A 25,439-nucleotide genomic window follows, 5' to 3' on the forward strand; every position below is an offset into this window, starting at 1 on the left:
ACTCAAAAGCTGGGATCCAGATGGCTGGGAGAAATATCAACAACCTCAGATATGCAGATTATATGACTCTAATGATATAAAGACGAAGAGGAATTAAAGAGCCTCTTGATGAATAGAAAGAAGGGAGTGAAAAGGCTGGCTTAAAACTCAACATTCAAAAAACTAAAATCATGACATCTGGTCCCATTACTTTGTGACAAATATATGGGAAAAAAGTGAAAGTAGTGACAGATTTCATTGTCTTGAGCTCTAAAATCACTTGCAGACAGTGACTGCAGCCATGAAATCAAAAGACACTTGCTCCTTGGAAGGAAAGCTGTGACATACCTAGAAAGTGTATTAAAAAGCAGAGACATCACTTTGCTGAAAAAGGTCCATATAGTCAAAGCTATGGTTGTCCAGTAGTCTTGTACGGATATGAGAGCTGGACCATAAGAAGGCTGAGCACCGAAGAATTAATGCTTTTGAGTTGTGGTGCTGGAGAAGACTCTTGAGAGTCCCTTGGACTGCAAAGAGATCAAACCAGTCAATCCTAAAGGAAATCAACCCTGAATATTCATTAGAAAGACTGATGCTAAAGCTGAAGCTCCAATATGTTGTCTACCTGATGCCAAGAGCCAACTCATTGGAAAAAGCCCCATGCTGGCAAACACTGAGGGCAGAGGAGAAGGGATTGACAGAGGATGAGATGGTTGGATGGCATCATCAACTCAATGGACATGAGTTTGAGCAAACTCCAGGAGATAGTAAATGACAGGGAAGCCTGGCATGCTGCAGTCTATGGGGTCGCAAAGACTTAAATGACTTAGTGACTAAACAACAACATCCTGCTGCTCAACAAGTTTTCTGATTGGGGCCTTGGCTCAGGAGAGGACTCCAGCTGTATACCACAGGTAGGAGGGGCTACGTATTGTTTTGCAATTGAGCAAGGTAGCTGGTTAGGCTCCCTCATGAGACAAGGCTGCAGGCTATGCTCTATGATGGGGTGACATGCCTGGCTGGGCTTCCTGCCTGAGCACAGCTATTGGCTGACCTCTGTTGCCTGTAGACTAGGCTTCGTCACCTGGTGGTACCATAGGCTGGATTCTTAGACTGTCCATGGTCACTGATAAGGTTCCCTGGTTATGCAAGGCAGAGTCTATACAATTTGGCAAGACTGCTGTCTTGGTTCCCTGCCCAAGTATTACTTTAGGATGGGCGTTGAGGCTTTCTGGATTCTCTAGTTAGGCTTCCTGGTCGGGTGGGACTAGTGGCTATATTCAGCAGCACACAAAGCTTTGCATTTGGTTCCCTACACAGGTGGAGCTACAGAAAGAAATTAATAGCTGATTTGGCTTTCTAGTATCAGAACCAGGTAGATCTACCCACTTATCTCCCCAGCCAGATAGGGCCACTGGCTCAGCTCTACCAGTGGATAGAACTACTGGCTGAACTGCAGTAAACATGACTGAGGATGGGTTACAGGACTGCAACAGTTCTCTAGTTAGGTTTGGGTGTATATAACATGATAGTCAAACAAACATGTATGTTTTCCACCTTACATTCAGCACCTAGGTCAGCTAAATTGGTAAAGGTCTTAGCCCACCATTGTCCATTTACCTATGTGAGATAAGCCTCTCAGTTTTGTTGTTGAGTATCACTGGTTAGGGGAATAGGTACATCTTGATAAGTAAGGTTTATGTGTGAGCTGGGCTAGGGAAAAGTTAATATGTTGTGTGTACTAAAATTAGGTTGCTGGAAGCAACCTCAGAATGTGGTTAAATTTGCCATCTTATTTATTTCTGTGGCTAAACCTATATGAAGGTTGGGTTTTATGGATAACTATATTCCTCCTCTTTTATATTGGTATACTTTGGTGTTTTGGTTTCTTGCCAGTTACAGTGGCAAACAATATGTTTCCACAATTGTGAGATAAGCTTCACAGGTGCACTCAGAAGTTTTTGTTTTTGTTTTTGTTTTAAGTTATTAATTTATTAATAAGACACCAAATTAGATCCTAAATTATGGGACATTACAACATGGGATCCTCATGGGTGGGCACATTATTTCAAAAATAGACACCAATTGTATTGTACACTTTAGCCTATTTCTGTCTCTGTTTATCACAACATTGCTGTATTTCAGTGCAGGACCAGCTGCTCCATTGCTTGTGTTCTAGGGGAAATCTCTCTAGGACAGGCATTTCTATAGCTTTAATAACCTCATAGTGGACCCTTGGGAGTAGTGGTGTAACCAAACGAACAAATTTCTTCCCATGCTAAATTTGCTACTAGGTTTCTTTCTCATAATCATTTCTATCTCCTCAAAGGTGGGTTGTGTATGTTTTTTAGGACCCCAGAAGAGTACCTTTGGGTCTTAATTTGCCTCAAGTATTTTCCAAATCCTTCTAACAGTGACCTTTGTAGGCCCAGCAGATTTTGTAACAGCCATAAACACATAGATGTCAATTTGATTGGGGATTCCCATGTAGAGAGAGGCTAGATCTTTATATGGGATCAAGTATGATTTTCATAAGAATTATCTTTTCAGTGATACCCAAGAGCTATGGCTATTTACTATGGGCAGGCAGCGTTGCATCTGTATTATATAAAATTTGCAGTTGGTCCTGTGAGGTTAGATTAGGGAAGAATTCCCAAGCTGATTATGCATGTGTGTGTGTTCAGTTGTTTCAGTTGTGTCCAATTCTGCAACTCTATGGACTGTAGCCCACCAGGCTCCTCTGTCCTTAGAATTCTCCAGGCAAGAATACTGGAATGAGTTGCCATGCCCTCCTCCAGGGGGTGTTCCTGACCCAGGAATTGAACCCGTATCTCCTGTGCCTCCTGCATTGCAGGTAGATTCTTTACTGCTGAGCCACCAGGGAAACTCCAAGCTGGTAATACTCCCCAGTTTTTTAGATATGCCTTGACTTAGGCTATATAGTATACATTGCCTTCCATATAATATATTAATTAGTGGTCAAGGAAGAAGTTTTTGGTACAGTTCCCTTGGTCATATGGTTAGTACAGCTTCTCTCTGCTTCAATAAATAAGACTCATAATGGAGGGGGAAAGAGAATATTATAATTAATGTTACACGAAAAAATGGGCCTATAGCCCCATAATGTAATGTAAGAATGTACATTATTGGCAGGTTTCTACATTCATCATCCTGCCACGGAATAATAAAAACTATAATTTTATCTCTGTAATCCCACAGAGTTTGTTGGTATTGACTCTGCATTACAGCATTTTTTATTTGATTACACCAATCTCGAGCATACTGATTGTAGTATTAGGTACATACTATTTCTAGGAATTCCTTAAATAAAACCCAATAGGTCATGACCTGCTGCTCTGTTAGATGGCCTTAATAATAGTTAGATTCATCTGATTTGAAGTAAAAGTTAGCACGTAGGGCTTACAAGTCATTTATGAGTCATAAGTGATATTTTAAAGTTGGCTTAGTCAGAATGTGTGTTATTGATGTAGTAGACTAGACTTGAGGAGGAGGATTAGCCTCAGTATTGATGTTTGTGATTGCGTTAGTGGGATTGACTGACCCAGATAGTAATAGCATGGTCTCTGTTGTCCTCAATCTGACCCATGTTGTGTGTTTCCAATGGTGTGTATGTGGCATGCTATTTACAGACATACTTTGTCAACCATGGAATGTATGGTTCAGGGTTAGGTGATCAATGTGTAGTTGACACTGGTGATAGTAGGAGTGGCACAGCAACAGAGTAGGGATTAAAGTTAGATGTCACCTGCAGCCAGCACTAAGGAATATGATTGCACACTGGGTATCACCCAAATGGTATTATTCAGTCCAGGGGTGATTAGTTCTAACCTCTTAGATGTTGGAAGTAAGTTCTGGTTTGTTCCACAGTACTTTTAGTGGGCAGCATATGAAGTCATATCTCCAGACAATGGTAGGTGGTTTGCTTAGCTTGCATTGAGTCATGAGTGACCACAAGCTGAGGATGGTCCCAGAATCAATGGTTCAAGTTAGGTCCTTGTCACGACTGATGGGGAAGTAACTAGGCTCTGGATTTTTCTATGAGGGAGAAGAGAAGGGTGAAAGTACAGGGAAGATATTACTTTGCTGTAGATAGCAATATCAGGACTCCCAAGTCCAAGAAAAGTGGTAATTGGGTTGTATCTGTTGTGAGTGTATATATCAGCAAGGGTTGCAGCATCTCTGTTGGTGTTCCCTTCATTTGTCAAAGATGTCAACATAGTGTAGTTATGCCATAAGGGTGTGGGGGTGAGTTAATGTAAGCAAGACTATGTGCAGTAGTTTTGGCCACTTGGAGGACCACTGTCCTCTAAGATCTCTCAGGAGCCCTTGTTTTAAAAGCTCACTATTTCCTTCTATGATATCTGCTGTCATAGGACAATGGGGTAGGTGAAAAACCCAAGCAATATTATTTTGTAGTGCCCGCTGTTACATTTGCTTTATGATGAAGTGGGTGCTTTGAACTATGTAACTGTGGCACACCCAAAGACTGTAAAAGTTGTTTTGTTAACCCCTCACAACATTAGAGTTTTATCTTTGCATAGGGAAGCCAATAGAAGACCTCTGTAGGTATCCATCATTGTTAACACATATATAATGGCTCTGTCTGCTACATGGAGAGGCCCAGTGAAACTGGTTTGCTAGTTCTGATGTGGTCATTACTATAAATTTCTCCTCCCATGCCACAGGCCCAGAGTCTAGATTTCTGGCACATGGTACAATCCATAATAGCTTTGTGTAAATGTTTCTCTGCTGATTTGACTCCTCTATTAACAATCTATTTTTGCAACCCCATGATACCCAAATGCCTTGACTGACTTCTGGTATGCTTACAAATGGAAGTAGTAGGGTGGCTCCTCCCAAAGTTTTGGGAACTGTCCCTTCTTTAAGTGGTTACCTGAATTGCTGCTTTGATTAGTTAGTAAGCTTCAGCATTATACTGTGCCCCATCTGTGTCTTGTTTGATATGAGACAAGGTATGATGCATGAATATCTTCAGAGTGGTAGCCAATGTGGTGATTTTTAGAACTATTTACCCCCAAATGTTTCAGCCTGTGTTTTCCAGCCTTGATCAAGTAGTTAGCACACAAGCCATCAACCAGGGATCAGTGAAAATATGAATCTTAGGAAAATGTCTGTCAAGGGCATGCTCTATTGCTAGAAGTATTGCATATTGCTTAGCCAATTGGATACTTTTGTCTATCCCTGTTTGAAAATCGGAGTGTTTAAAAAGGGTAAATTTTATGCATTGAACTTCCTGGCCACCTTATGCTCTATGCTCAATCCATCAGCAAAGAAATACCATTGCTTTTCTTGTTCCATGAGTGCTGATGACTCCTACTTAATTCCTTGGTTAGCAAAAGTCAGAGACATTTCTTGGGGGTTTGACAAGTTAACCTCAGTGGCAAGGTTTGTGACTGTTGTTTCTTCATGGAATTGTGACACTCCAGTAGAACTGGATTTAGCCTAATCTTGCAGATACCACTTCTATTTTAATTAGTAAACCTCTATTGCTGATCCAGTTTTTCAGGGAACTTTTTCCATTACTCAGGTCATAGTAGGAATATTGGTCTACAGAGTGAAAGCCTCTGCTCTAGTAAGAGCTTCATTTTGATAAATGCCTAATACACCACTAGGAGTTTCCTCTCTTGTGGTGAATACTTATGGGCTGAGTTTGGGACTTTGCTTACCCTAAAGATCATGGTAGACATTTATCTGTCTGGTCAAGAGGATCCATGAAGCAAAATCACGTGTCAAGAAACTTCCAATTTTGAGGTCTACCCTACTAGTTTATCTAGTACCTGTTGTTGCTCAGATACACACTAAGAAGCAGATATTCCCAGGTGACATGATAGCTGGGGACCAGCAAATATTGGTGATAAGAAATGTATTAAAGTCAGAGTCCAAACATTCCTATCCAATATTCGACCTTCTTTACCAGTATGGGAGATTGAAGTGCTAGGAGCTTGTCTTTTACTAGGTTGGGAAATAGTTTACCCTTCTGAATTCCAAATGTAGTCCCAAAATGTCAACAGATTGGAAGAGGTCTTATGCCTTATGCAGGATATTTGCACATCCCCTATCTGTGACAAGTTTGCTCACAGTTGTGATGGTCTATAAAACAGAGTGTTGGTCAGGTTCAGTGAGGAGGATGTCATCAATATAATGTCAGAGCCAAATTTCTAGTGGGATGTGCAGCAGGGATCTAGGTCCTATCTGCAAAGCACATGTACTATTACAAGATTATTTACATATACCATAGGCAAACAAGAAAAGATACCTTCAACCCTGAAAGCTGAAGACGGATTGTTCAGTTCAGTTCAGTTCAGTCGATCAGTTGTGTCCGACTCTTTGTGACCCCATGAATCGCAGCACACCAGGCCTCCCTGTCCATCACCAACTCACAGAGCTCACCCACACTCTTGGCAATTGAGTCGGTGATGCCATCCAGCCATCTCATCCTCTGTCATCTCCTTCTCCTGCCTGCAATCCCTCCCAGAATCAGAGTCTTGTCCAATGAGTCAACTCTTCACATAAGGTTGCCAGAGTATTGGAGTTTCAGCTTCAGCATCAGTCCTTCCAAAGAACACCCAGGACGGATCTCCTTTAGAATGGACTGGTTGGATCTCCTTGCAGGCCAAGGGACTTTAAAGAGTCTTCTCCAACAATACAGATCAAAAGCAGCAATTCTTCAGCGCTCAGCTTTCTTCACAGTCCAACTTTCACATTCATACATGACCACTGGAAAAACCATAGTCTTGACTAGACAGACCTTTTTTGGCAAAGTAATGTCTCTGCTTTTGAATATACTATCTAGGATGGTCATAACTTTCCTTCCAAGGAGTAAGCATCTTTTAATTTCATGGCTGCAATAACCATCTGCAGTGATTTTGGAGCCCCCCAAAATAAAGTCTGACACTGTTTCTACTGTTTCCCCATCTATTTCCCATGAAGTGATGGGACCAGATGTCATGATGTTAGTTTTCTGATTGCTGAGCTTTAAGCCAACTTTTTCACTCTCCTCTTTCACTTTCATCAAGAGGCTTTTTAGTTCCTCTTCACTTTCTGCCATAAGGGTGGTATCATCTACATATCTGAGGTTATTGATATTTCTCTGGGCAATCTTGAATCCAGCTTGTGCTTCTTCCAGCCCAGCGTTTCTCACGATGTACTCTGGATATAAGTTAAATAAGCAGGGTGACAATATACAGCCTTGACGTACTCCTTTTCCTATTTGGAACCAGTCTGTTGTTCCATGTCCAGTTCTAACTGTTGCTTCCTGACATGCATACAGATTTCTCAAGAGACAGATCAGGTGGTCTGGTATTCCCATGTTTTTCAGAATTTTCCACAGTTTATTGTGATCCACACAGTCAAAGGCTTTGGCATAGTCAATAAAGCAGAAATAAATGCTTTCTGGAAGTCTCTTCCTTTTTCGATGATCCAGCAGATGTTGGCAATTTGATCTTTGGTTCCTCTGCCTTTTCTAAAACCAACCTGAACATCTGAGAGTTCACACTTCACATATTGCTGAAGCCTGGCTTGGAGAATTTTGAGCATTAATTTACTAGCATGTGAAATGAGTGCAATTGTGTGGTAGTTTTAGCATTCTTTGGCATTGCCTTTCTTCGGGATTGGAATGAAAACACCTTTTCCAGTCCTGTGGCCACTGCTGAATTTTCCAAATTTGCTGGCATATTGAGTACAGCACTTTCACAGCATCATCTTCCAGGATTTGAAGTAGCTCAACTGGAATTCCATCACCTCCACTAGCTTTGCTCGTACTGATGCTTTCTAAGGCCCACTTGACTTCGCATTCCAGGATGTCTGGCTCTAGGTGAGTGATCACACCATCGTGATTATCTGGCTTATGAAGATCTTTTTTGTACAGTTTTTCTGTGTATTCTTGCAACCTCTTCTTAATATCTTCTGCTTCTGTTAGGTCCATACCATTTCTGTCCTTTATTGAGCCCATCTTTGCATGAAATGTTCCATTGGTATCTCTAATTTTCTTGAAGAGATCTCTAGTCTTTCCCATTCTGTTGTTTTCCTCTATTTCTTTGAATTGATCACTGAGGAAGGCTTTTTTATCTCTTCTTGCTATTCTTTGGAACTCTGCATTCAGATGCTTTATCTTTCCTTTCCTTTGCTTTTTGCTTCTCTTCTTTTCACAGCTATTTGTAAGGCCTCCTCAGACAGCCATTTTGCTTTTTTGCATTTGTTTTCCACGGGGATGGTCTTGATCCCTGTCTCCTGTACAATGTCACGAACCTCCATCCATAGTTCATCAGGCATTCCATCTATGAGATCAAGTTCCTTAAATCTATTTATCACTTCTACTGTGTAATCATAAGGAATTTGATTTAGGTCATACCTGAATGGTCTAGTGGTTTTCCCTATTTTCTTCAGTTTAAGTGTGAATTTGGCAATAAGGAGTTCATGATCTGAGCCACAGTTAGCTCCCGGTTTTGTTTTTGCTGAGTGTATAGAGCTTCTCCATCTTTGGCTGCAAAGAATATAAACAATCTGATTTTGGTGTTGACCATCTGGTGATGTCCATGTGTAAAGTCTTCTCTTTTTTTGTTGGAAGAGGGTGTTTGCTATGACCAGTGTGTTCTTTTGGCAAAACTCTATTAGCCTTTGCCCTGCTTCATTCTGTATTCCAAGGCCAAATTTGCCTGTTACCCCAGGTGTTCCTTAACTTCCTACTTTTGCATTCCAGTCCCCTGTGATGAAAAGGATGTCTTTTGGGGGTGTTAGTTCTAAAAGGTCTTGTAGGTCTTCATAGAACCGTTCACCTTCAGCTTCTTCAGCATTACTGGTTGGGGCATAGACTTGGATTACTGTGATATTGAATGGTTTGCCTTGGAAATGAACAGAGACCATTCTGTCGTTTTTGAGATTGCAGCCAAGTACTTCATTTTGGACTCTTTTGTTGACCATGATGGCTACTCCATTTCTTCTAAGGGATTCCTGCCCACAGTAGTAGACATAATGGTCATCTGAGTTAAATTCACCCATTCCAGTCCATTTTAGTCACTGATTGCTAGAATGTTGACGTTCACTCTTGCCATCTCCTGTTTGACCACTTCCAATTTGCCTTGATTCATGGACCTAACATTACAGGTTCCTATGCAATATTGCTCTTTACAATGTTGCACCTTGCTTCTATCACCAGTCACATCTACAACTGGGTATTGTTTTTGCTTTGGCTCCATCCCTTCATTCTTTCTGGAGTTATTTCTCCACTGATCTCCAGTAACATATTGAGCACCTTCCAACCTGATGAGTTCCTCTTTCAGTATCCTATCATTTTGCCTTTTCATACTGTTTATGGGATTCTCATGGCAAGAATACTGAAATGGTTTGCCATTCCCTTCTCCAGTGGACCACATTTTGTCAGACTTCTCCACCATGACCTGCCCATCTTGGGTGGCCCCACGTGGCATGGCTTAGTTTCATTGAGTTAGACAAGGCTGCAGTCCATGTGATTAGATTGACTAGTTTTCTGCAATTATGGTTTGTGTGTCTGACCTCTGATGAATTGTTTCTCTCCTGCAATATTTTTAATGAATACTAGTCAAGTCTGTTACTTCAAACTGTTTATCTATATTTCTTTGAATGTTAAGGTGAAGATATCTGGTAGGGATGCTCTAAAAAAGGGAACAGCCTTGTTCAACTCTCTATAGTCTATAATTAGCCTCCACTTATTAGTAGTGGCTTTAGAGCACAGGTCGTACCAGGGAACTGAAAGGTGAGATATGAGGAATCAGTACCCATTCTTTAAGTCAAGCCATAATCCTTCAGCGCCTTGTCTTAGCTGATACTGTCTCATATGTAAGGGATCATTAACTGGTTTTTACCATGCATTGCCCACCAATAGCATAAAAGCCTTTAGTTTGTTCCATGAAATACTTGCTAACTGAAGAGCTCCATTCCAGTAATGGATAGAGGGATAGTCTTGGCAGAAGGGATAGCAGTTACAAACAAACAAACTTTTTTTTTTTTTGCAGAACTGGGTCAATTTTAATAGATAAGTGGGTAATTATTACTTTAATCTTTCCTTCTCCCAAGCTGATCACCTCCTGTGTTGGGAGGAGAGTTGAGGGGTCCCTTTAAAAGATGAGTGATTTCTGGGGTAAGGGAGGTTTGAAAAACCATGTGCAACAGAGCCAGCCAGTGGTGGGTAGATTTTGAAATACAAAGCTATAGTTTCTTTTGTTTCTTTTTTTAATTTTTAACTTTATATTTGACTATACTTGATTTACAATGTTATGTTAGTTTCAAATGTACAGCAAAGTGATACAGTTATACACATATCTATTGTTTTTCAAATTACTTTCCTATTTAGGTTATTACAGAATATTGAGCAGAATTCCTTCTGCTATACCGTAGGTCTTGTTGGTTATCTATTCTAAATATAGGAGTGTGTATATGTCAATCCCAATCACCCAATCTATCCCTCCCACCCCCACCCTTCATTCCCGGTAACCAAAACTTCATTTTCTGTCTCTGCAAGTCTCTTTCTGTTTTATAAATAAGTTCATTTGTATCTTTCTCTTTTTTTTTTGATTCCACAAATAAGCGATATTATATGATATTTGTCTTTCTCTCTCTGACTTACTCCACTTAGTCAAATAATCTCCAGACCCACCCATGTTGCCAAAAACAGCACTATTTCATACTATTTAATGGCTGAGTCTCCATTGTACATATGTACCACCTCTACTTCATCCAGTCATCTGTAGATGGACATTTAGGTTGCTTCCCTGTCTTGGCTATTGTAAACAGTGCTGCAACAAACATTTGGGTGCATGTATCATTTTGAACCATGGTTTTCTCTGGATATATGCCCAGGAGTGGGATTGCTGGATCACATGGTAGCTCTATTTTTAGTTTTTTAAAGAACTTTCATACTATCCTCTGTAGTGGCTCTACCAGTTTGTACAGTGTAGGAGGGTTACCTTTTCTCTACACCCTCTCCAGCATTTACTGTTTGAAGACTTTTTGATGATGGCTATTCTGACTGTTGTGAGGTGATAGCTCATTGCAGTTTTGATTTACATTTCTCAGTGGCTCAGTGGTAAAGAATCCACCTGCAATGCAAGAGACTTGCAGGAGATGGGGTTCAATCCTTATGGTCAGGAAGATCCCCTGGAGAAGGAAATGGCAATCAACTCCACTATTCTTGCCTGAGAAATCCCATAGACAGAATTGCCTGGCAGGCTACAATCCATTGGCTTACAAAAGTGTCCGACACAACTTCACAGCTAAACAACAACAATAATTAGCAATGCTGAACATCTTTTCTTGTGCCTCTTGGCTATATGTATGTCTTCTTTGGCAAAATGTCTATTTAGGTGTTCTCTCCATTTTTTGATTGGTTCATTTGTTTTTTTCAAACCACCATCACCCTGATACCAAAACCAAACAAGGATACCAAAGGAAAAAAAAAGAAAATTACAGGTGAATATCACTGATGAACATGGATGTAACAGTCTTCAACAAAATACCAGAAAACTGAATTCAACAATATATTGAAAGGATCATACACCATGATCAAATGGGAGTTTTCCTAGGGATGCAAAGAATTTTCAATATTCACAGACTTAATCAGTGTCATGCACTATATAAACAAATTAAAGAATAAAAACCACATGATCATCTTCTGCAATATGTACAAAAGAAAACTTTTGACAAAATTCAACATGCATTTATGATGAAAACACACCAGGAAGTGGGCATAGAGAGAACCTACTTCTGCATAGTAGTGTATGTATGTATGTGTTTGTGTCCGACTCTTTGTGAACTCCATGGACTCCATGGACTACTTCAGCATAATAAACCCATATATGACAAGTCTAGAGCTAACATCACACTCAACTGTGAAAAACTGAATGCATTTTCTCTAAGATCAGGAACAAGACAAGATGTCCACTGTTATCACTTTTATTCAAGATAGTTTTTAAAGTCCTACTATGGGAATCAAGAAGAAAAAGAAATAAAAGGAATCCAAGTTAGAAAAGAAGTAAAGCTATCACTGTTTGTAGATGACATGATACATACATAGAAAATCCTAAGTTCAGTTCAATCACTCAGTCGTGTCCGACTCTGCAACATCATGGACTGCAGCATACTAGGCCTCCCTGTCCATCACCAACTCCAAGAGTTTCCTCAAACTCATGCCCATTGATTCAGTGATGCCATCCAACCATCTCATCCTCTGTCATCCCCTTGTCCTCCCACCTTCAATTTTTCCTAGCATCAGGATTTTTTTAAATGAGTCAGTCCTTCGAATCAGGTGGCCAAAGTATTGGAGTTTCAGCTTCAGCATCCGTCCTTCCAGTGAATATTCAGGACTGATTTCCTTTAGGATGGATCTCCTTGCTTTCCAAGGGACTGTCAACAGTCTTCTCCAACACCATAGTTCAAAAGCATCAATTCTTCGGCACTCATCTTTCTTTATAGTCCAACTCTCACATCTGTGCATGACTATTGGAAAAACCATAGCCTTGACTAGATGGACCTTTGTCAGCAAAGTAATGTCTCTGCTTTTTAATATGCTGTCTAGGTTGGTCATAACTTTTCTTCCAAGGAGCAGGCATCTTTTAATTTAATGACTGCATTCATCATCTGCAGTGATTTTGGAGCCCAAGAAAATAAAATCTGTCACTATTTCACATCTATTTTCCATGAAGTGATAGGACCAGATGCCATGATCTTAGTTTTCTGAATGTTGAGTCTTAAGCCAACCTTTTAACTCTCCTCTTTCACTTTGTTCAAGAGGCTCTTTAGTTCTTCACTTTCTGCCATAAGGGTGGTGTCATCTGCGTATCTGATGTTATTGATATCTCTCCTGGCAATCTTGATTCCAGTTTGTGCTTAATCTAGTCCAACATTTCTCATGATGTACTCTGCATATAAGTTAAATAAGCAGGGTGACAATATACAGCCTTGACGTACTCCTTTCCCAATTTGGAACAAGTCAGTTGTTCCATGTCCAATTCTTTTTTTTTTTTTTTTTTTTTTTACCACAGCACTAAGTTTTATTAAGGATTTCATTAAACTTAAATTTCTAGGATTGAAGGAGTCAGTTAGGGAACACAACACTCATGAAGCCTCCTCAGATCTCATAGTGAACCACTGGCTCAGGTTCTTTGTTGGGATCGCCGCCTCGTTCCAGGTACAGATTATTGTAAGGATACTGCTTTGGCCCCACAGGCTGGTAGGCGGGGTAAGTCTCCCCTACCCAAAACATGAACAGCATGAAGGCGACGAAGCCGAAGAGGTGCTTACACATGAGGTTCCAGTTAACAGGAGTCGGGGACATGTCCACACGGTTCCTGATATACATGTCCAGGTCCCAGTGCATCAGTTCACCCCAGTTCAACTGCAGGTCTGGGTGGTCCCAGTCATACCATGGATCCCTCTCCTGCTGTGAGCGGTCAGGCAGTTTCGGATAGTCACCATACCCCATGCCATCATCTGGGTACGGCTCGTAGTCTTCCACCCGCATATTATACTTCTTGGCGGCGGCAGCCCGTTCTTCTGGGGTCTTGGGATAGGGTCCCGGGAGCATGTCCTTGGTAATGTGGGAGGCTGTCCGTGCACCCAGTGGCACCACGTTTTGGGCTGCCTTTTGCAGCCATCGGACTCCCAGGACCCCCACCCTGGCCGCCGCCATCTTCACCTTCTTTCTCCATGTCCAATTCTAACTCTTTCTTCTTGACCTGCATACAGATTTCTCAGGAGGCAGGTCAGGTGGTCTGGTATTCCCATGTTTTTAATAATTTTCCATAGTTTGTTGTGATCCACATGTAAGGCTTTGGCATAATTAATAAACCAGAAGTAGATGTTTTTCTGGAATTCTCTTGCTTTTTTGATGATCCAACGGATGTTGGCAATTTGATCTCTCATTCCTCTGCCTTTTCAAAATCCAGCTTGAACATCTGTAAGTTCTTGGTTTACGTGTTGCTGAAGCCTGGCTTGGAGAATTTTGAGCGTTACTTTGCTAGTGTGTGAGATGAGGGCAATTGTGTGGTACTTTGAACATTCTTTGTCATTACCTTTCATTGTGATTAGAATGAAAACTGACCTTTTTCAGTGCAGTGGAAACTGCTGAGTTTTCCAAATTTCCTGGCATGTTGAGTACAGCACTTTCACAGCATCATCGTTTAGGATTCGAAATACGTCAGTGAAAATTCCATCAGCTCCATTAGCTTTGTTTGTAGTGATGCTTCCTAAGGCCCACTTGTCTTGAACATTCCAGGTGTCTGGTTCTAGGTGAGTGATCACACCATCATGGTTATCTGGGTCATGAAGATCTTTTCTGTATAGTTCTTCTGTGTATTCTTGCCACTTCTTCTTAATATCTTCTGCATCTGTTGGGTCCATGCATCTGTCCTTTATTGTGCCCATCCTTGCATGAAAAGTTCCCTTGGTATCTCTGATTTTCTTGAATAGATCTCTAGTCTTTCCCATTCTATTGTTTTCCTCTATTTCTTTGCAGTGATCACTGAGGAAGGCTTTCTTATCTCTCCTTGCTATTCTTTGAAACTCTGCATTCAAATGGGTATATCTTCCCATTTCTCCTTTGCCTTTAGCTTCTCTTTCTTTTCTCAGCTATTTTTAAGACCTTGTCAGACAACCATTTTTCCTTTTTTCATTTCTTTTTCTTAGAGATCCTGCATCCATAGTTCTTCAGGCACTTTATCAGATCTAATCCTTTGAATCTATTTTTCGCTTCCACTTTATAATCGTGAGGAATTTGATTTAGGTCATACCTGAATCGTCTAGTGGTTTTCCCTACTTTCTTCAATTGAAGTCTGAATTTGGCAATAAGGAGTTCATGATCTGAGCCATAGTCAGCTCCCGGTTTTGTTTTTGCTGACTGTATTAAAGCTTCTCCATCTTTGGCTGCAAAGAATACAATCAATTTGATTTTGGTATTGACCATCTGATGATGCCCATGTGTAGAGTCTTCTCTTGTGTTGTTGGAAGAGGGTGTTTCTATGACCAGTCTGTTCTCTTGGCAAAACTCTATTAGCCTTTTCCCTGCTTCATTCTGTACTCCAAGGCAAAATTAGCCTGTTACTGCATATATCTCTTGTATTCCTACTTTTGCATCCCAGTCCACTATAATGAAAAGGACATATTTTGGGGGTGTTGTTTCTAGAAGGTCTTGTAGGTCTTCATAGAACCATTCACCATCAGCTTCTTCAGCATTACTGGTCGGGGCATAGACTTGGATTGCTGTGGTATTGAATGGTTTGCCTTGGAATGAATAGAAATCATTCTGTCGTTTTTGAGATTGCATCCAAGTTGCATGTCAGACTCTTACGTTGACTATGATGGCTACTCCATTTCTTCTAAGGGATTCTTGCCCACAGTAGTAGATATTAATGGTCATCTGCGTTATATTCACCCATTCCAGTTCATTTTATTTCAGTGATCCCTAAAATGTTGATGTTCATTCTTGCCATCTCCTGTTTGACCCTTTCCAATTTGCCTTGATTCATGGACCTAAAATTCCAGGTTCCTATGCAATATTGCTCTTTACAGCATTGGACTTTACTTTGATCACTAGTCATATCCACATCTGAGTGTTGTTTTAGCTTTGGCCCCATCTCTTCATTCTTTCTGTAGTTATTTCTCCGTTGATCTCCAGTAGCATATTGGGCACCTACCGACCTGGGGAGTTCATCTTTCAGTGTCCTATCTTTTTGCCTTTTCATAATGTTCATGGGGTTCTCAAGGCAAGAGTAGTGAAGTGGTTTGTCATTCCTTTTTCCAGTGAATAACATTTTGTCAGAACTCTCCACCATGACTCATCCATCTTGGGTGGCCCACATGGCATGGCTCATAGTTTCATTGATTTAGACAAAGCTGTGGTCCATGTGATCAGATTGGTTAGTGTTCTGTGACTGTGGTTTTCAGTCTTTAGAGTTTTTTAGAAAATCCTAAAAATGCTACCAAAAGACTACTAGAGCTCATGAATGAATTTGATAAAGATGTATATTACAAAATTAATATACAGAAATCTGTTGCATTTCTGTAAACTAAAAATAGAAGAACAGAAAGAGAAATTAAGGAAACAATCCCATTTACCATCACATCATAAAGAAAAAATAATACCTAGGGAAAAAAAAAAAAACCTTTACTCCAAAACCTAAGATGCCCATGAAAAAAATAGACTTCCCTGATGGTTCAGAAGATAAAGAATCTGTCTTCAATGCAGGAGACCCAGGTTCGATTCCTGGGTTGGGAAAATCCAGTGGAGAAAGAAATGCAAGCCACTTCACCATTCTTGCCTGGAGAATTCCATGGACAGAGGAGCCTGGCAGGCTACAATCCATGGGATCACAAAGAAAGAAAAAGAAAGTGACACAACCAGATGGAAAGATATACCATGTTCTTAGACTCAAAGAATCAATACTGTCAAAATGACTATACTGCCCAAGGCAATCTACAGATTTAGTGCAATTCCCATCAAATTACCAATGGCACTTTTCATAGGACTAGAAGAATAAACTTTAAATTTTGTATGGAGACACAAAAGACCCCAAATAGCAAAAAAAAAAAAAAAAACTTGAGAAATAAAACAGAACTGGAGGAATCAGGCTCCCTGACTTCAGACTATACCCCAAAGCTACAGTAATCCAAACGATATGGTACTGGCAAAAAAAAAAAAAACAGAAATATAAGTCAATGAAACAGGATAGAAAGTACAGATATAAACTCACCTACCTATGGTCAGTTGCAGCTGCTGCTAAGTCGCTTCAGTCGTGTCTGTCTCTGTGCGACCCCATAGATGGCAGCCTACCAGGCTCCCCCATCCCTGGGATTCTCCAGGCAAGAACACTGGAGTGGGTTGCCATTTCCTTCTCCAATGCGTGAAAGTGAAGTCATTCAGTCGTGTCCGACCCTCAGCGACCCCATGGATTGCAGCCTTCCAGGCTCCTCCGTCCATGGGATTTTCCAGGCAAGAGTACTGGAGTGGGGTGCCATTGCAGTCAGTTAATCTTTGACAAAAAGAGGCAAGAATATACAATGGAGAAAAGACCATCTCTTCAATAAGTGTTGCTGGGAAAACTGGACAGCTATATATAAAAGAGTGAAATTAGAACATTTTCTAATACCATACACAAAGTTAAACTCTAAATGGATTAAAGACCTAAATGTAATACTGTATACTATAAAACATAAACAGAACCATCTCTGTCATAAATTTGAAGCAATACCTTTTCCATCAGTCTCCTAGAGTAGTGAAAATAAACACAAAAATAAACAAATTGGATCTAATTAAGCTCAAAAGCTTTTGCCTAGCAAAGGAAACAATAAATAATATGAAAAGACAACCCACAGGATGAGAGATAATATTTGCAAATGATGCAACCAATGAGGGATTAATCTGCAAAATTTACAAACAGCTCATACAGCTCAATACCAAAAAAAAAAAAAAAAAACTATAGTTAAGGTGGCAAAAGGGTGATTTTCCACTAGAAGGGGCCATCTTCTACAACCACCCCTTATGTGACTGCCAGATCACTATATGGAGGTTGGTGCCTGCTACTGGAGGAAATCAGAGGTAGCTTTGCAAGGGTAGCACTTTTGAAGGTGATGCCTGTTGTGGATTGTAATCTAACCCTAGTAAATATTGTAATTGCTCCACCAATTTACCAGACAGCATCCAATTTGGATTTCTCTTGTTTCTTAGGATCCAATATAACCTCTCTTGTTCATTTCATACTTCACATTTAAGCAAGGACCTGGTTATAATTGTTTTGTATAGTGTAGAGGAAAGAGACATCCCTATTGATAGCAATTAGGGTATTATTTGTATAATTAACAAGTGATGCTTGACTCTGAGTTTCTCTTTCATGTGTTTCTATTAAATGTAGTGTAGCTGTGACTTCTTCAATTGTTTTACCTTTAGCTATTATGACTCATAAAGAGAACTTACACTTAACAGAGAAGAGGGTATGGCAACCTACTCCAGTATTCTTGCCTGGAGAATCCCATGGACAGAGGAGGCTGGCGGGCTAAAGTCCATAGAGTCACAAAGAGTCAGACACGACTGAAGCGACTGAGCATGCATATGTGCATACTTAACGGAAGACCTCCTGACAAAGAACTAGATAGACTCAAGACATAATTAAGTCACTTCTTGACTTGTAGAGTCATCATACTACCTGCCATGCTGCATCCATCTATTGCCTAATAAGTCCACTCCAACATCACAGCTGACAGAGGAAATATTTGGCCTCAGCTAATATTTTCTATTAACAGTTTGCCTAGGCCTTTATGAGTCCTAATATAGAATGGTCAACCCTATAAGCCATAAAAATTCACATCAAAAGGAATATGTGGACCGGAGTCCAAAGCTTTCTCTATTGGTCAGTCCCACCTTTCACACTAATTGTATAGGATCCTTTATTAGGGACACCACTTTTCTATTCTGAGCAACCAACTGCTTAAATTTAGCACCCATAAGGTGAATTTTATTCAGCAGATCTATTCTATATGGCCAGGCAGCCTCTTTTTTACTTCACTCTAGGGTTAGTTCTTCAAGGAGAGACTAGGCCTCAGGGGCACTGAATACAACAGTCCTTTTACCCTACCATTACCCCTCCCGTAGTTTGACCTCAGACCAAACAATGGGCTTGGGAGAGGGAGGACACAGCCCCACCCATCAACAGAAAATTTGATTAAAGATTTAATGAGCATAGTCCTGCCCATCAGAAAAAGACCCATTCATTTCAGTTCAGTCGCTCAGTCGTGTCCAACTTTTGCAACCCCATGAACCACAGCATGCCAGGCCTCTCTGTCCATCACCAACTGCCGGAGTCTACCCAAACCCATGTCCATCGAGTCGGTGATACCATCCAACCATCTCATCCTCTGTCGTCCCCTTCTCCTCCTGCCCTTAATCTTTCCCAGCATCAGGGTCTTTTCAAATGAGTCAGCTCTTCGCATCAGGTGGCCAAAGTATTGGAGTTTCAGCTTCAACATCAGTCCTTCCAGTGAAAACCCAGGACCGATCTCCTTTACAATGAACTGGTTGGATCTCCTTGCAGTCCAAGGGACTCTCAAGAGTCTTCTCCAATGCCATAGTTCAAAAGCATCAATTCTTCGGTGCTCAGCTTTCTTTATGGTCCAACTCTTACGTCCATACAAGACTACTGGAAAAACCACAGCCTTGACTAGATGGACCTTTGTAGGCAAAGTAATGTCTCTGCGTTTTAATATGCTGTCTAGGTTAGTCATAACTTTCCTTCCAAGCAGTAAGCGTCTTTTAATTTCATGGATGCAATCACCATCTGCAGTGATTCTGGAGCCCAAAAAAATAAAGTCAGGCACTGTTTCCCCATCTATTTGCCATGAAGTGATGAGACTGGATGCCATGATCGTTTTCTGAATGCTGAGCTTTAAGCCAACTTTTTCACTCTCCTCTTTCACTTTCATCAAGAGGCTCTTTAGTTCTTCTTTGCTTTCTGCCATAAGGGTGGTATCATCTCCATATCTGAGGTTATTGATATTTCTCCTGGCAATCTTGATTCCAGCTTGTGCTTCCTCCAGCCCAGCATTTCTCATGATGTACCCTGCATATAAGTTAAATAGAAGGGTGACAATATACAGCCTTGACGTACTCCTTTTCCTATTTGGAACCAGTCGTTGTTCCATGTCCAGTTCTAACTGTTGCTTCCTGACCTGCATACAGGTTTCTCAAGAGGCAGGTCAGGTGGTCTGGTATTCCCATCTCCTTTAGAATTTTCCACAATTTATTGCGATCCACACAGTCAAAGCCTTTGGCATAGTCAATAAAACAGAAATAGATGTTTTTCTGAAATTCTCTTGCTTTTTTGATGATCCAGCAGATGTTGGCAATTTGGTCTCTGGTTCCTCTGCCTTTTCTAAATCCAGCTTCCCTACAATCAGTGTCTCCCATCAGGAAGCTTCAACAAGCCTCTTACCCTTATCCATCAAAGGGCAGACACAATGAAAACCACAGTCATAGAAAACTGACCAAACTGATCACGTGGATCACAGCCTTCTCTAACTTAATGAAACTATGAGCCATTCCGTGTAGGGCCACCAAAGATGGACGGGTCATGGTGGAGAGTTCTGACAAAATGTGCTCCACTGGAGAAGGGAATAGCAAACCACTTCAGTATTCCTGGGTTGCAAACCCCATGAACAGTATGAAAAGGAAAAAGATAGGACACTGATATAAGAACTGCCCCCGTCTGTAGGTGCTCAATATGGTACTGGAGAAGAGTGGACAAATGACTCCAGAAAGAATGAAGAGATGGCGCCAAAGGGAAAACAATACCCAGTTGTCAGTGTGACTGATGATGGAAGTAAAGTCCGATGCCGTAAAGAACAATATTGCATAGGAATCTGGAATGTTAGGTCCATTAATCAAGGCAAATTGGAAGTGGTCATTAACAATTTAGGAATCAGTGAACTAAAATGGATTGGAGTGGGTGAATTTAATTCAGATGACCATTATATCTACTATAGTGGGCAAGAATCCCTTAGAAGAAATGGAGTAGCCCTCATAGTCAACAAAAGAGTCTGACATGCAGTATTTTGGATGCAATCTCAAAAACGACAGAATGATCTCTGTTCTTTCCAAGGCAAATCATTCAATATCATAGAAATTCGAGTCTATTTCCCAGCCAGTAATGCCAAATAATCTGAAGTTGAATAAATCTATGATGACCTATGAGGTCTTCTAGAACTAACACCAAAAAAAAAAAAAAAAAAAAGTCCTTTTCATCATAGTGGACTGGAATGCAAAAGTAGGAAGTCAAGAGATACCTGGAGTAGCAGGCAGGTGTGGCCTTAGAGTAAAAACTGAAGCAGGGCAAAGGCTAACAGAATTTTGTGAAGAGAACACACTGGTCATAGCAAACACCCTCTTCCAACAACACAAGAGACGACTCCACACATGGACATGACCAGATAGTCAATACCTAAATCAGATTGATTATATTCTTTTTAGCTGAAGATGGAGAAGCTCTATAGCGTCAGCAAAAACAAGACCAGGAGGTGACTGTGGCTCAGATCATGAACTCCTTACTGCCAAATTCAGACTTAAAGAAAGTAGGCAAAACCACTAGACCATTCAGGTATGACCTAAATCAAATCCGTTACAATTATGCAGTGAAAGTAACAGATTCAAGGGATAAGATCTAATAAACAGAGTACCAGAAAAACTATGGATGAAGGTTCGTGACAATGTACAGGAGGCAGTGATGAAGACTATCCCCAAGAAAAAGAAGTGCAAAAAGGAAAAATGGTTGTCTGTTGAGGCCTTACAAATATCTGAGAAAAGAAGAGACACAAAAGGCAAAGGAGAAAAGGAAAGATATACCCACTTGAATGCAGAGTTTCAAAGAATAGCAAGGAGAGATAAGAAAACCTTCCTCAGTGATTACTGCAAAGTAATACAGGAAAACAATAGAATGGGGAAGACTAGAGATCTCTTCAAAAAAAATTAGAGATACCAAGGGACCATTTCATGCAAACATAGGCACAATAAAGGACAGAAATGATATGGACCTAACAGAAGCAGAAGATATTAAGAAGAGGTGGCAAGAATACATAGAACTGTACAAAAAAGATCTTCATGACCCAGATAACCACAATGGTGTGATCACTCACCTAGAGCTATACATACTGAAATGTTCAAATCAAGTGGGCCTTAGGAAGCATCGGGAGAAGGCAATGGTACCCCACTCCAGTACTCTTGCCTGGAAAATCCCATGGATGGAGGAGCCTGGTAGGCTGCAATCCATGGGGTCGCTAAGAGTTGGACACGACTGAGCGACTTCACCTTCACTTTTCACTTTCATGTATTGGAGGAGGAAATGGCAACCCACTCCAGTGTTCTTGCCTGGAGAATCCCAGGGACGGTGGGGCCTGGCAGGCTGCCGTCTATGGGGTCGCACAGAGTTGGACACGACTGAAGCGACTTAGCAGTAGCAGTAGGAAGCATCACTACGAGAAAAGCTAGTGGAGATGATGGAATTCCAGGAGAGCTATTTCAAACCTTAAAATATGCTGCTGTTAAAGTGCTGCACTCAATATGCCAGCAAATTTGAAAAACTCAGCAGTGGCCACAGGATTGGAAATGGTCAGTTTGCATCCAATACCAAAGATAGGTAATGCCAGAGAATGTTCAAACTACCACACAATTGCACTCATCTCACACGCTAGCAAAGTAATGCCCCAAATTCTCCAAGCCAGGCTTCAACAGTACATGGACTGAGAACTTCCAGATGTTCAAGCTGGATTTAGAAAAGGCAGAGGAACCAGAGATCATATTGCCAACATCAGGTTTGATCATAGAAAAAGCAAGAGAGTTCCAGAAAGACATCTACTTCTGCTTTATTGACTATGCCAAAGCATTGAATATGTGGATCACAACAAACTATGGAAAATTATTAAAGACATGGGAATATCAGACCACCTGACCTGACTCCTGAGAAATCTGTATGCAGGTCAAGAAGCAACAGTTAGAACTGGAGATGGAACAACAGACTTGTTCCAAATCAGGAAAGGCGTACATCAAGTCTGTATGTTCTCACCCTGCTTATTTAACTTATATGAAGAGTACATCATGTGAAATGCCAGGCTGGATGAAGCACAAGCTGGAATCAAGATTGCTGGGAGAAATATCAATAACCTCAGATATGCAGATGATACCATTCTTATAGCAGAAAATTGAAAAGGAGCTAAAGAGGCCCTTGATGACAGTGAAAGGTGAGAGTGAAAAAGTTGGCTTAAAATTCAGCATTCAAAAAACAAAGATCATGGCATCTGGCCCTATCACTTCCATGGCAAATAGATGGGGAAACAATGGAAAGAGTGACAGACATTATTTTCTTGGGCTCCGAAATCACTGCAGATGGTGACTGCAGCCATGAAATTACAAGAAGCTGCTCTTTGGAAGAAAAGTTATGACAAACGTGGACAGCATATTAGAAAGCAGAGATATTACTTTGCCAACAAATGTCCATCAGTCAATGCTATGTTTTTTTAGTACTCTTCTATGGATGTGAGAGTTGGACCATAAAGAAAGCTGAGCACCAAAGAATTGATCCTTTTGAACTGCGGTGTTGGAGAAGACTCTTGAGAGTCGCTTGGACTTCAAGGAGATCCAATCAGTCCATCCTAAAGGAAATCAGTCCTGAATATTCATTGGAAGGACTGATGCTGAAGCTGAAGCTCCAACACTCTGGCTTCCTGATGCGAAGAATGGACTCATTGGATAAGACCCTGATGCTGGGAAAGATTGAACACAGGAGGAGAAGGGAACAACAGAGGATGAGATGGTTGGATGGCATCACCAACTCGATGGACATGAGTTTGAGCAAGCTTTGGGAGTTGGTGATGGACAGGGAAGCCTGGCTTTCTGTAGTCCATGGTGTCACGAAGTGTCGTATGCTACTGAGAGACTCAACTGACCTGAGGCCTCAGGGGAAAAGAGATGACATATCTCTTTATCCAACTGAGATCGGCCCCTCCTTTTTGCCCCTCCCCTTTTGCTGTTTCAATATCTCTTACTTTTGCAATCGGTTACCAGGAAAACAGGGTAAGTTATCCTCATCACTATCATGATGGTACTGTATTGCCTTTCCCTCTAGTGGAAACTTCATAGGGTCCTACCTTCCATTTCATCTCCCCCAGAAGTTTAATCTTCAACCTCATCTTTAGGCAGTGTTCTGGTGAGAAGCTCCCTCTGGCAGAACTCAACACATAGCTAGTTGAGCTCAGAAGCACCTGTTCAGTTACTGTACAGAAATTCATCTTCTTTATGGCTTGCGGATACTGAGTGTACTTTTTCAGGGTATGCAAAGCAAGTAGGCATTAAATAACTAAAAACTGCTTATTTGGGCTATGTTGAAAATGACTGGATGGGTAAAATTTTGAGTTTGGCACTGATGGGCTTTGCAGCTAACAGGTCCCAGCCTTCTATTAAGAAGTAAACTATATAGAGCCATATGCAGAGGCCTTTTTTGGCTCATTTATATAACAGCAATCTATAATAGTATAATCACTGTGGAAATCAGTTTTTAAATTTCCTAAAAAGCTAAACATGCAACTACCATTTGATCTAACATTTGCACTAATTGCACTTCTGGACATATATCCCAAACAAATAAAAAATTTTGTTCACAAGAAACCTATACACTAGTGTTCATAGCAGTGTTATACAAAATAGCCAAAAACTTAAAACAACCCAAGTTTCCTTCGATAATTAAATTGTTCGTATGTAAACAAACTGGTACATCAATGCCAGTGATTATTACTCAGCAGTAAAGAATGAACTATTGATACATGCAACACCTTGCAGAGAATTGGGATTAAATTTTAAAGCTAATCTCAAAATATTACATACTTTATGTATCCATTTATATAAATTTCTTGAAAGGCAAAATTAATAGTAAATGGTTAGGATAATGATTACCAAGGGTTAAGGACAAGGTTGAGGGGTAGAAGGTACAGAGCTGTGTGTGGCTATAAAAGTACAGTAGCAATATTCCTTATAAAGGAATTGTTATCTTGAATATATCATATTAGCCTAGTTGTGATATTATACTACAGTTATCCATTGAGGAAACTGGATACAGCTTTTTGGGGATTACTCTTTACTATTCCTTTTTAAAATTGGTAAAATACACATAGCACAAAATTTACCATCTTAACCATTTTTAGGGGTTTCCAAGGTAGCACTAGTAAAGAACCCAGTTGCCAGTGTAGGCGATGTACTAGATGCAAGTTTGATCCCTAGGTCAGGAAGATCCCCTGGAGAAGAAAATGGCAACTCACTCCAGTATTCATGCCTGGAGAATCCCATGGACAGAGGAGCCTGGTGGTCTACAGACCATGGGGTCACACAGAGTCGGACACAACTAAAGTGACTTAGCACAATGATCATTGTTAAGTGTACACTTTAGTAATGTTAAGTATATCTGAATTGTTCAATCAGTCTCCAGAAATTTTTCATGTTATGAAACTGAATCTGTACCCATTAAGTTTTCTATTTCCCTCTCACTCCATCCCCTAACAACTACCATTCTACTTTCTGTCTCTATGAATCTGAACACTCTACATACCTCATATGAGTGGAACCATATATTATATGTTCTTTCATGCCCGGTTTGTTTCATTTAGTATGATGTCCTCAAGGTTCATCCACGTGAAACTTCTGTCAGAATTTTCATTCTCTTTTAAGGCTGAGTAATATTTCATTGATTGCATATCACATTGTGTTTATTCATTCACCTGTATATAAACAACTGTATAACTTCTACCTTTTGGTTTTTGAAATTAATGCTTCTGTGAACACTGGCTTATTTTTGAGGCCCTCTTTTCAAATTCTTTTGGATATATACTGAAAAGTAGAATTAATTTCATTGATTGCATATCAC

The 25,439-nt window shown here is 40.5% G+C and overlaps 1 protein-coding gene and 1 pseudogene across 1 annotated transcript in view; one reads left to right on the plus strand and one right to left on the minus strand.

Annotated features, from left to right (window-relative positions):
• The window catches only part of MTMR8 (myotubularin related protein 8), a 285,490-nt gene that overhangs the window by 246,617 nt on the left and 13,434 nt on the right, over positions 1-25,439 (plus strand). The gene's annotated exons all lie outside the window — the stretch shown is intronic.
• On the minus strand, positions 13,010-13,698 carry LOC100298410 (NADH dehydrogenase [ubiquinone] 1 beta subcomplex subunit 8, mitochondrial pseudogene; annotated as a pseudogene).

Source organism: Bos taurus, chromosome X (genome assembly GCF_002263795.3).
Source record: "Bos taurus isolate L1 Dominette 01449 registration number 42190680 breed Hereford chromosome X, ARS-UCD2.0, whole genome shotgun sequence".
Taxonomy (NCBI): domain Eukaryota; kingdom Metazoa; phylum Chordata; class Mammalia; order Artiodactyla; family Bovidae; genus Bos; species Bos taurus.